General features: G+C 44.2%; 1 protein-coding gene across 2 annotated transcripts in view; it reads right to left on the reverse strand.

Annotated features, from left to right (window-relative positions):
• Positions 1-13578, reverse strand: part of MSN (moesin) — a 67823-nt gene that overhangs the window by 43937 nt on the left and 10308 nt on the right. The gene's annotated exons all lie outside the window — the stretch shown is intronic.

Here is a 13578-nt window from a genome sequence, read left to right on the forward strand (position 1 = left end):
GATCTCGCATACATCAACTAAGACCCAACACAGCCAAATAAATAAATATTTTTTTAAAAAAAGGATTTTGGAATCTTAAAAAGAAAAAGAAATTGGTATATGATAACTTGGTAGTGTAAAGCATAGATTACCAGGGGTTGGCAAACTGTTTCTATGGGCCACATACAGTCTCTGTTGCATATTCCTCTTTTTTCTTTTTAACAATGCTTTTAAAATATGAAACCTATTCTTACAATACATACAAAATCAGGCCTCACGGGCAAGTCTGCTAATTGCTAGACTAGGCTAGTAACTCCATTCACTATCTGCAAGGTCTCAAACCTGGACCAATAGCACTCTTCACATTCTACTTTCCATAGAAGATGGGCAGAAAGAGTCTTATCTGAAAGTTAACCAAAGAAAACTGGACCAGATCATCATACACAGTAACCTATTCCCTTTCTAAGTAAAGGCAGTGGGGGAAAAAAAGGTAATAAGCTTAGACCACTAACCATCTATTCCCCAAAGGCTCATTCAGATACCAGAAAGGCCCTGGGCCAAGCTGACCCCCCTGCAATAGCAGGCCCCAGACCAAAGGCTGAATCAAGGATTGTGGGGCCCCTAGGCCTCTGGCTCAAACCCCTGGCCTTGAAGAGCAAGAGGCATGCATGAAGAAGAAAGAAGAAGGGCACCTTCCTAGCCGGCCTATTAAGGGCTAAAGAAACAAAGGGACATAATAAGTGGCTTGTTTCCCTCCCTATCCCCTTAGAAAATATTTGGAAAATAAAAGAAAATCAAGTTGGAGCTGCCAAACTCAGCGGGAGGGACAGCTAAGAATGAAACTAATGCCAACCACAAAGTTCCAAGGCTAAAGACCTCCATTAGTGGCCAACACTGCACACAAGGCTTTCTCCTCTGGACGAGGTCTAGGATCTTCAGGATCCAGTTAGCACTTCTCTCACAAGGAAGTGGTGAAAAGAAACAACCATTCAAGAGTGCCCACCTTCTAACCTCCCACTTCACGCCCTGGCTCCTCATACTTGCCCCTCCTGTAGAAAAAGAAAAAAAGAAAAAAAAAACATATATGCGAAAGTATGTGTACTCTAAAAGTCAACTACTACTAAGAACTGTGGGCTTCTGGATACAAGGAATACACCAACAGCTAATGCTCAGATGCAGCCCTTTCCTCCTCCCTAGCTTCCAGATTCTTCCCCCACGAGACAGAAGGCTTCTAGGGAATCTAGCCTGACTCAAGGGAGGGACCAGGAGAAGAGATGCCTTCCAATCAATTCAGCAGCTATTGAGCACCTGCAAAGTGTGGGGCAGGGTGCTGGGCACTGAGAATACAGAGATTATGACAAGCCCCTACTTCAAAGCGTTCCCCATCTAGTAGTGAAAAGATGTAATTATTGGATCCCAAAGAATGCAGTGTGTGCTATATCCACCCTGAAGCTCCCAGTCACCTTTCTCTTCAAATAAAAAGTTCCTTTGGAGGCTGGGAGGAGAAAAGAAACCAAGATACCCTCTTAGCACTGCCTGGTTCTCCACACTAAGCACCTTCTTGTGCTTCTGGGAAGACTGGGAGCAAAGCCCTCTTTCCAACCATAAAAGGAATTTATTCTCTAATTGGGGTGCCACATACAAAACAGTGGGAAATAATAAAAGACCACACTGTGATATGGTACCAGGGCTTACAAGAGAGCTTGGGGTACTCTGAAAGTACAGGAGCAGCAAGGGCTGGGACCTAGTCAGATGTAAAGGCCATCCAGCTGAAGCAGGAAGTGGAGAATCAGCAGTCTTCAGTTCCAAAGCACCTTGCCTTGGACACAAGGCAGGGTCCCAGCCCAGCATTTCTATATGGAACTGAGGAATGAAGTCACCAGGTCCTTGGGCTCTTACTCACCAACTCCCTGTAATGTTCCCACTAACTGAATGCCTTGGTGTCCACAGCATTACTCACTTTCCATCCTGTCCTACCCTTTCTCTCCCACCACCACTGGTATGCAGATGCCTAGCCAGTGAACTTGAGCTCTAAAGAGAGCTGCTTACCTCCCTGGGGTCCAGTTAGTTTCTGTGAACCTCACCCCTTCCTCTAGTACTTGAGGTGGGGAGTGGTGCATAACTCCCATCTCATCCAGGCCCAATAACCAAGTTTAGAGGATGCTCAATTGAGCTGTTTGGGCCACCTTTACTTCCAGCTACGAATGGAGTGGAAATAGCCCTAGACAAAATCTCAGCTCAGCTTAGCTATATTCATGCTGTGTTCATGGGCATAGGCCTCCGTTTCTTAGGCTCAGTTTTCTCAGATGTAACATGGAGAGGCTTCAGTTAGGGATGTAGTTATCAACCCTGGCCCAAAATTAGAATATCCTACGGGAGCTCTTAAAAAATACTGATGCCCAAAGCCCTAAGCCAAAACATGAATCAGAGTCTACAACATGCTTCCACAAGCTGGCCAAGACCAACTAACTGTATAGGCAAGCTGGACTTCCCCAATGGATCAGAAGGCTGTTCCCATGCAGAACTCAACACCCTACTATAAGAAGGGGAGCCCTAACAGTTAAACTCCACCTTCATTCTAGCCCTTAGGGCCACTAGGGTCATGAGTTCAAATTTCCCCCTTTTCCCAATCTTGCTTCAAATCCACAATAAAAGAATTCAAATGCATCAGCACTAGTAAATTCAACCTCACATGCTTTGACATTAAGCAAGCATTATGATTTTTCCTTCTTCTAAAAGACCAGGCTTATCTGCCATTACAAACTGGGTTTCTCCATTGCCACATCTGGTCTCCACGGCCCAACTTTAAGGACCTCACACTCTACACAACGGGAATGGTGACAAGGGAGAGCTGTTCCTCCTGCTTCCACAGCCTTTGACTGCTCTAGTGACACACTGCTTAGTGACAGTGTCACATTCCTGAGGGCTTACCAACTACTTGTGACCAGGAACTATCTGGCCAGAGACTACACTAAACTGTCTACACCTCATGATGCCATCCTATTGCCTGTTTCTGGGGGGCTGCCCAAGTACTACCTTTCCAGAGCACCTCTTCCTTCCTTACCCAGATCAGGCCAGGTCTGACTCTTGCCACCCTGGCCTGCCCAACCGTCTACCCAATTATGCTCCATAACATTTCCAAGGCCTTTCTATGAAGGGTTCGCCTCTAAGGCCAGGTGTAGCTGATCACTCCCAACCTCTCAGAGCTGGCAGGGTTGCCATTTGGCCCAGTATCCCACAGAATGAGAACATTTCTGAGATGTATGCCACAATCCCCCTACCCAAGGTGGGGCAGACCAGCCTCCATTGTTGAGGGAATACATCTCTGAATAAATCACAGACTTGAGGAGCAGGAATGGCACTCAGAGATTAGCCAAACCAACTCCTCATAGAACAGACGGTGGTCCCAAAAGGGGCAAGGGCCTGGTAAAGATTGCCCTGGGAAGCTAGCAGCAGAGCTCAGACTAAACTCCAGCTCTCCAACTCCAGAAGAGTGCTCTTTCCACAATTCCCCAGTACCTCTTCCACTAATGCTCCCACCAAGGTCCAAACAAGACTCTACATTAGCTAGGCTGAAGCAATCCCCAAACAATTCTCACTTCCTAACAAGCAACATCTATGTGTCTAAGAGCAAGGTAAAGCCAAGTAAGTTATTGGCCCAACCAGGTGGAAAGCTCAACTAGCCTTGAAGGCAGTAGTCTGACATTAGCAAGAAGGGTAACATACGAAGCCAGATACAAAACAAGTGTCAGGCCAGGCCCCAAGCAGGCAGAACACAAACATGACAGGTGGACATCCACACACAGATCCCAACTACTACAATTCTCTCTGAACTTTATTCTTCACTCATGATCTTTTAGGAGAGACTAAAGGGATGTTGAGCAACTATTAGAACAGGGGAAGGACCTGATGTTTAAAGCTGAAACTTCCTTTCTAGTCTCAAAACTCTGGCCTAATCATGACTAGAGCTTAAGTCCAGGCCTTTATGAAACAACACTCATCTCCCCTTTCTACACCCCCTACCCCATGCAAAGTCTAAAACCAAAGTCTAATGTTTCCCACTGAACTCTTGTGCTCCTTATTCATTAGCTGAGTGATTTCTGCAGTCACTTAACCTCTCTGAGCCTCAGTTTCCCCATATGAAAAAGCGGGGGTAATAATTCCTAACCTTAAATTCCATATATATGTGTTAGCATATGGTATTTGTCTCTCTCTTTCTGACTTACTTCACTCTGTATGACAGACTCTAGGTCTATCCACCTCATTATAAATAGCTCAATTTCGTTTCTTTTTATGGCTGAGTAAATATTCCATTGTATATATGTGCCACATCTTCTTTATCCATTCATCCGATGATGGGCACTTAGGTTGTTTCCATCTCCGGGCTATTGTAAATAGAGCTGCAATGAACATTTTGGTACATGACTCTTTTTGAATTATGGTTTTCTCAGGGTATATGCCCAGTAGTGGGATTGCTGGGTCATATGGTATTTCTATTTGTAGTTTTTTAAAGAACCTCCATACTGTTCTCTACAGTGGCTGTATCAATTTACATTCCCACCAACAGTGCAAGAGGGTTCCCTTTTCTCCACACCCTCTCCAGCATTTATTGTTTGTAGATTTTTGGATGATAGCCATTCTGACTGGTGTGAGATGATATCTCATTGTAGTTTTCATTTGCATTTCTCTAATGATTAATGAAGTTGAGCATTCTTTCATGTGTTTGTTGGCACTCTGTATATCTTCTTTGGAGAAATGTCTATTTAGGTCTTCTGCCCATTTTTGGATTGGGTTGTTTGTTTTTTTGTTACTGAGCTGCATGAGCTGCTTATAAATTTTGGAGGTATGCTAACACATATATATGGAATTTAAGGGGAAAAAATGTCATGAAGAACCTAGGGGTAAGACAGGAATAAAGACACAGACCTACTAGAGCATGGACTTGAGGATATGGGGAGGGGGAAGGGTAAACTGTGACAAAGCGAGAGAGAGAGGCATGGACATATATACACTACCAAACGTAAGGTAGATAGCTAGTGGGTAGCAGCCGCATAGCACAGGGAGATCAGCTCAGTGCTTTGTGACTGCCTGGAGGGGTGGGATAGGGAGGGTGGGTGGGAGGGAAGGAGATGCAAGAGGGAAGAGATATGGGAACATATGTATATATATAACTGATTCATTTTGTTGTAAAGCAGAAACTAACACACCATTGTAAAGCAATTATACTCCAATAAAGATGTTAAAAAAATAATTCCTAACCTGCCAACTGGAGAGAGTTAATGAATATCAAATGACATAATAATAATAGTGGTAAAAAGGGTTTTGACAACTACAATGCATATCGCAAATGTAAAGATTATCAGTATTTGTGTTGGGGACTTTTTTTTTGGTCCAGACATGGGGTGAGTACAGCTAGGAACACTGAAAAATAATTGCAGGGCAATGCCAGCCAACCTATAAAGGGATTCCTTCAATTCACATCTGACAGGGCCATTTTAAACAGGGAACTACTTGGACAACAGGCAGCTACCCTCTAAACTTATACCTCCCTCCCAGATTCCTAACCAAAAAATTCCCTTTTCTGGGCTGCTCAACAGCTAGAGGTTCCAGCGGAACTTGCCCAGAGAGGTCTCTAGTAGTTCTTTCAAGATTTCTTCAGTCTTGCCTCTTTCTGACAAAGGCTAGATCCCAGCAGGGGGGGCGGGATTGAGAACTGTTCCAATCCTCCCTGGAATAACAGTCCATATAGGGCAATCTCACACATGGTCTTTCCTAGCTCCATCCTTTGAATGGTTGCCTCTCTCCCAATCCCAGTCTTATAAATTTGTCACATCTACCTGAGTTCATAGGCTGGAGGGATGGTCACAGAGGGCATAAATGATCTGCGAAGTAGAAGCCCATCATTTTCCTTGCTCCAGAAGCCAAAGTTCACCATTATTCTTTTGGTTAAGGTCAGTTATCCACATCAATGTAAGAATAATACCCTGTGGATAACTCAGCAGTAGCAATCTAACCACTTCACTTCGAGTTTTTTTTGGAAATATTTATGTAACTAACTATGTCTTGTTTGGACTATCAGAAGAGCCAAGGGAGTTTGCATTCCCTGGGCTCATATGGCTTAGGACAGGCAGTCCACACATAGCTAGTAGAAGAATGTTTTGTTATGGATAGTTGAGAGCTGATTATATTTCAATGCATCATTCGTCCCAAATGGTCTATAAATGATCTGTTCCACAGAAGTGAACTTTTCCTGATAACTGAGGCTTACCCTTTTAAGGATCATAACCATTCTTAATGGTGAGGTGAAAGCCTTTCATCCACTGAACACATTTTACTGCTTTTGTCAACAGAAGGTGAGAAAATATGATTTACGCTTCTCTGAGCACCTGAATCCTATATGCTTGATTTTCTATAGAACTAACATTCGAGGGCTTTTTAATATATTCTTATCCAAGTTTCCCACCAGCACTGAGGATTATCATCCCCACTTTACCGATGAAGAATGGGAGGTTAAGGAACTTCCAAAAGGTCACACAGCTAATATGTGTTGAAACACATATCTTCTTACAAGCCTGACCTACAATAAATTCCTGAAGATACTTTGGATCCAAGCCTTCTCAAGTAGTGCAAGGAATTCTTTAAAATGTCATTCCCTTGCCCTTTTTAGACTCTGACCTCAGAGCCTTGCTCTCCCTGCCCCACAAGGATTCAGAAAGCTCCAATCCCTCAATTTGCAGGCAGCTTCCTGTTTGTCTAAAGGGGAAGGAATAATGCCTGCAGTGGCCTGTAGTAGGCCTGGCCTAATCAAGGTCAACCTCTGGCGGCAGAGGCTCTAGGATTAAAGGCTGGGCGAGCATAAGCTCTGCTCCACCCACCGTGAAAGTCTGGGAACTAAGAAGACAAGAGAAGGGTGGGGCATGCCATGAATGAGCAGAAGAGAGCCTGCATTTCTGGTAATCCTGCTTCTCCTTGCCTGGCCTGGCTTCGGATCAGTACCCTCAATCTAACAAGCTTCGAAGAGTAGGAGTGGCCACTGGGCTAGATTTTTTTTAATATACTGTGTACAGCTGACCCTTGAACAACATGGCTTTCAACTGTGCTGGTCCACTTATAAGCGAGTATTTTTCAATAAAAACGTACCACAGTACCACACAATCTGCAGTTGGCTGAATCTGTGGTTGGTTGGTTGAATATGCGGATGTCGAACCAGGGATATGGAAGGCCAATTGTAAAGTTATATGCAATTTCGACTGGCAGAACACGGTGGTGGTGGGGAGCCTATGACCTCCCTATTGTTCAAGGGTCAACTGTATTTATTTGTATTTCAAAAAACACTATCTTTCTCAGCTCTTCAACAGGATGCCTCAGCTATAGCTGAGCACTCTGCAAAATTCCACTTTTCTGCCACTTGGACAAGATCCCTGGTAAGTACGGGGTGAGGGGATTCTAATCCAGCTTCACTGCTCTTCTCTGGAGAAGACTGGAAAGGCATGTGCACACCAACAAAAAACACAGCTTCTTTCCTCAACTTCAGATAGCTATAGCAGCCAGAGGTCTTCTGAGGAACAGGGTTCTCAGTCAGGTACTGTTTGGAATCAAACTACCCCAAACTGGCGAAACCACAGAAGAGGGAGAGGGCCACGTTAAGCACAGAAAAGTGGTTTACCCTACCACAAATCACTCCACTCAGATCACTTAGGCATGGGTGAAATCACAGCAATCTCTAAATGTGGGGCCTACTGAGCTTGAAAAGGGGAACAGCTTTCATCACCCTATCCTTCATCCCAACAGAAGGGTCCACAACTCCCTCCTTCTCCAGAAAGCCTTCTCTCTCAGGCAGGCAAGCCCTTACAATGTTCTCTTTATTTTCCATTCAATGAAGAATATGAGCCCTTTTCATTTGTGAAACACTTTTAAGTGCTTTTAAGTGTTCCACCCACTTGATAATTTGATTATTAATGAGCCCATATAGATGTTAAAATCTGATTTGATATGAAAAGATGGCCACCACATAGTAAGTTTAAAAAAACAAGTTGCAGAACAGTATGGATTTACATTATGTGTGTATTTAAAGTTATATGTATATAAATGCATTTAAAAAGGAGTCTAAGTTCATATAACTAACTAGGTCACATAAATGTTGGTTCTCTCTGGAGAATAGAGTCAGGGCAGAAAACAGGGGATTTTGTATTTTTCAGTGTTGTTTTATTTCTCACAGCAAATACGTATTAGTTTCACAATGAAAAAACACAAATCAAAAATTGTAAAATAAATAAAGTCTGGTTTTATTTAAGTCTGCCCTACCAAAAAGCACAGACTATGTCTGTTTCTATTCTTCGTACGGTGTCTAGCTCAGCACTATAAGAACAGATGGAAAAAGTCCTTTAAAGACCAGATAACCTTCAGAGGCTCTTGCTATTTTAGGCCACCCAACCCTATCTAGTAAGCCTAAACCTATACCTCCCAAATGCTGGCCATACCCCTCTCTCAAGGGAATGTGTGGGAGGAAGAATACCTCCTACTGCTCCCCAAATTAGCCTACCTTGACTAAAACAGGCCGAATTCTGCAAAGATATGCAGTCTGGGACCTAAGGCAGCCTGGGTGATGGTGGTGGCAGTGGTGGTGACAACAGCAGCAACAGCAGAACACGGCTGCTGGGTGCCCCAACATGATGATCTACAGCATTTCCCTGCTGTCCTTCTCTGGCCCTACCCATCTCTAAGCAGAGGAGCCAACTCAATCCTTAAACCTTGGGAGTACAAACCTCTCAGGATTAGATTACACAATGCAGTCCTGCAATGCTGGCCATGCCACAATGAGCAACACACATACAAAAAAAGTAAAAAATTTTAAAAGCTGGGTAATGCTTCAACTTTGTACTCTAGGGCCAAACTCTGGGTTGCTTCACAAACGCAGATAGAAATGCTTGCATGGCTACCTGTTAAAATCCACTAAAAACTTTGATTTGAATATTCTCCCTTGGTATGAACACTACTGCATTGTGTGAAGACATGGGAAAAGGGAATGGAAATTAGCTATGAACAAGCTGGTCACTCACACACAGGTAAACAGGTTCTTCAAGGCGCACAAGAGGGAAAACTCCTCCCCATTTCTTGGCACTACTTAGCTCCACTCTGCCAGGGCCCAGCTGGGTCCACATTAGGTAATTTCCAGTGGGTCCCTGAAATTGTTTGGCTTTCTAGTAGACCTAGCCAAAGGAGTCTGTGCAAGACAATTCCAACTTGACAATAGTAGCTATTAATGTATTTATTCAACAAATATTTGTCGAGCACCTCCTCTATGTCAAGCACTGTGCTAGGTACTGGGGATAAAATGGGAAACTGTCCCTGTTCTCAAGAAGCTTACATTCTCAGTGGGCTAAGCTGATAGAATGAAAACAACACACTCCTGAGAGTCTTGGCTTAAAGCCTTGCTTCTGCCCCTGACTCTCTACATGACCTTGAGCAAGTCTCTTCACCTTGTTGTGTTTTACAGTTGACAAAGATCTTCCATAGATTCAGGTAATTTGCTTCCTTTATAAAACATAAAATTCTGGGGTGGATTCGGGGTTTTCAAATGGCCAGGACAGCAGCAAGAAGCCATGGGTAGTATGTGGAGAAAATAAAAGTCACACTAGATGGAGGAGAATCTCTATCCAAAGACCTTGAATGTTCCCCATGAGCTATTTGCCCAAGACAGGTGGGATGGGCAGGCCTTTGAAGAGCATATAGTCAGTGACAGACACAGAGTCCTGTCCTTCTAACAGTACATGGCTGGTTTGAGGCCAGAAGGCCTGAAAGGTGCCCAGTTTCACTGAAGCTTCTATAAATACTTCCACCTCCAGATGAAGAGACATTAGGAAACCCTCTACTCTAGTACCACTCATTTGTTGCTAAAGAGCTGAAGAGAAGGTGGTACCTCCCTCCCCGGCCACTTGTGGCCATTTTTTAGTAGGGCTGTACTGGGGCCAGTTGGAGCCATGCTGCCCAGGTAAGTGGGGAGATAGGGACTTCCCTGCATACCTCCCACTAAAAGCATCAGGTTGTGGCACACCTATGGGAATGCTTGCTCGGGGAAACTCTAGCATCTGACGTTATGGGCTCAGAAGCTTGATGAGCAACACACATAGAGCAGAACTTTAAAAGGCCAACTGGAACAAAAATTATGGGGTGTCATGGACCTACCCTCCCTCCCCTGTGCCCCACACCTCACAGAGCACTTCCAGGTGCATTAGTGCCCGAATCTTCACCATAACCCTAAGAAGTAGGGTGCTATTACCCTTTCCATTTTACAGATGGGAAATCGAGATCTGGAATGGTTTGAGAAGTCTACTCTGGTGTGTCAAGGCCAGCAAGACTCTCTCTCAGGGCTCTCCACCCTATAGGTGCTAATGCATCTTCCCTTCTCCAACGTGTATTTTCTCTATTATCAGTACCTAGTATGTCCTACCAGGTGCTCATCCAACACTGTTGGATCCCTTGCATACAGTACTGCTGCTTCCCCTTCTCCATGTCTGTCACTGACTATGCATTCTTCAAAGGCCTGCCCATCCCTAACCATCTCCACAACAGCCCCTTCTTGAAGCAGGAGGAGTTAGAAACTTTCAAATCCACAAGTTTACTAAAGGAGAAAGCATGGGAGCCCAGGTGGCTTCAATACCACATGGTAAGTATCATAACAGAAATTCTTACAAGGTACAGTGGGCACACAGAAGATAGTACAACTAATACTACCTGGGAGTATTAAAGAAAATATCCAGTGGAGGTGTCATGGAGTGAGGGGAGGGGAGGAAGAGACACTTGACATTTCAAGTTGAAAGAAGAAACATATGCTAAAGGTGAAAGATATAAGAGGTATGGCTTACTTGGGGAAACTTAATCCCACAAAGCTACAGCATAGCGTACATGTGGGGCCAAGTGGACCTGAGTCTGGAGAGAGAGCTAGGATGGAGCCTGGTATCAAAGGGCTCTCCATATATACCATGCTAAGGGGTTTAAATTTTCTCTTGTTCACATTCACTGCAGTGTTATAAATACTGGCAAATGCTGGGAGTAATCTAAATGACCGGCAAAAGGGGAATGGTTAGTAAATTATGACATAGTCACTGGATGGAATTTTGTAAAGGCATTAAAATGTTCATTTTTAAAAACTAAATAGCATTTACCTAAGTTTTTAGTGATATGTTAAATAGGGATAAAGAAGTAAGATTTTTTTATGTACAATACGATTATACCATGGAAAACTAAGGTACATATATGAGATGTGATGAGAAATACACATAAACAATAACTGCTATGTTAAAATGGTGGACTTATGGAAGATGTCTCCCTCTATTTGCTAAACTCTGTCATATGCCACGTTGGGTTTTATGAAAAGGAGAAGTATAAAAATAACCACTCTTCTTCTATTTGACTCCTCTTTCCTTCTCCCCTTCTCTCTCCTCTACCGGTTTCCCTACTCTCCCTCACCAACAGCATTTCTAATCTACCAACTGTGACTGGAATCCTTAACAACACATGTGAGGCCCCTAGGAAGGAAAGGCTGCCAGCAAGGTGGCTACTCCAAGCAGCAAGTTCCTGCATGGTCCAGAGGCCGTTCCAGCTCAATGCTGGAGAAGAATCTTCCACCCAAAAGCGTTGTCCAGCTTTACCCAACTAAGTCTTCTCTGATTAAACTGCCCTAAGAACTTATTCCCAAAGGAAAGAAGACAGACACCAAGAAGACTTCTATCTTGCCCTCACTCCAGGAGGCTCAGGGCAGGTGAAGATCATGTTCATGGCCAACTCCTAGGTGGTTGATATACAGCCCGGGATCCTTGTGCAAAATGTCAGTGAGGAGGAAGAAGAAGGGTGAAAACAGATCCAGCCAAGGGCACACCATCTCCAGGAACTAGCTTATGCCTCATCAGCCTATCACTCCCTCATGGGAAATTCAGAAATCCCTCCCCTTTCATCTACAGGTCTAACACCACAGGAAGCCATATTCACAAAATGCAAGATAAGTTGAAGGCTGAACACTAGGCCTATGGCAATCTCCCTCACTAGAAATTTCTCCCCTTCACTCCACCCAAGACCACATCACCTAGCTCTCCCGATCCAAGGGCAACAAAGGCACCGGTGACTCTGACAGAAGAAGGGGACGGGGAGCTTAGCAATTTAAGACTCAGCCAAAAGCAATTTCATAACCCTAAGGAGAGGGATGTTGTGGGGGAAGGGAGTAGAGGAAGTCAAATCTCATTTGCATTTCAGTTTTGGTTTGTTTCTTGGTCTTCTCCTTCCCTACTGGAACAATGACCAATTCAAGGGTCTTCTATTCTTCCTGGAGTCACCAATGACCCAAAATAGCCTGCAACTGTACTCTGCAGGCTGAACTCAAAGGCCCCACCCCCAAGGCACTCAGTTAACAGTTGTCTCTCCAAGCCAGGATACCTATGGCAAGCTCTGTGGTAGGTGGATCTAATACGCCTAAGGAAAACTCACTGAAATAGAGAGGGCTACTTACACTTTGATAGCTGGGGGGGAAATGACACTTCCAATACCATTCTAAAGAGGAAAGAGCAACTTCTCCAAATAGTCACTGTTCTCTGTTCTGTTACACTCTTTCCAAGAACCTCTTACTATCTTCTTAAAGACTAGGCACAAATAATCTGAATGTCAGAAAAAGCCAATGTTCTCATTTTACAGATATGAAAACTAAGGCCCATAAAAGTGACCTGCCCAAGGTCACACAGGCAGAGACTAAAAACCAAATATCCTGATTCGGTCTGTTATTCTTTTTGTTGTACCATTTCTACTCAAAAGCATTAAAAAAAAAAATTCCAGACAAGTGCTCCAAGCTGTGTCAAAAGCTAAGCTCTTCTAAGCTAGGGCTAGACAGCTCAGGACTGGAGATAAGAGGCAGAGGGACGCTGGACGCAGCCCGCTCAGGAAAGTCAATTGAGAAGCCTAAGCAAACGAAAGGCACACGTAAAGAACTCAGCAACTGGAAGGCTTTACTTACTCCAAAGGAGTAATTTCAGATGCTGAGAGCCCAACCGCGCCCCACCCCACCCCCACACTCTGAGCCTTTCCAGGCTGAGCAAGACTACTCTTAGGCTATCAGAGATCTAAGTAAGAAGCTAGAGGGAGGTGACCAGGCAGAGTAAGGAGGGCAATGAGAGATAAGAAAGCAGGGTGGAGAAATCACAGTCATTCCAAAGCTCTCTCATCTTCCTCTCTCCTTTCTCACTGGCCCCCACCCTGGCCCCAGCAAAGAGCCTCACCTCCTGCTCCAAACAAAACCCAAAGAAGGAGAAAATAAAAGTTTGCAGATGGCACTATATAAACATGAGGAAGGTGTTCCCTGTACCAAAGAAGAACAAGGCACTAGTTGAGGTGGCAAAGGCATTTGAGGGGGGAAAATATAGCCAAATAAGGCATACTTGACTGGTAAGGAATCATCAGGAAAGGTTCCAGAAGCTGACGTCGCAGGGGGGAAGCCTTTAGTCATTGGTTTCCTCTGGCAACTGGCCTAAGGCCAGGCGGCAAACTCCCAACCTTAGGAAAATGCCCAGGCTATGGTAGAAAGAAAGGCAACTAAGGCTAAATTTTCCCCAGGCC

The sequence above is a fragment of the Pseudorca crassidens genome, chromosome X (genome assembly GCF_039906515.1).
Source record: "Pseudorca crassidens isolate mPseCra1 chromosome X, mPseCra1.hap1, whole genome shotgun sequence".
Classification (NCBI taxonomy): domain Eukaryota; kingdom Metazoa; phylum Chordata; class Mammalia; order Artiodactyla; family Delphinidae; genus Pseudorca; species Pseudorca crassidens.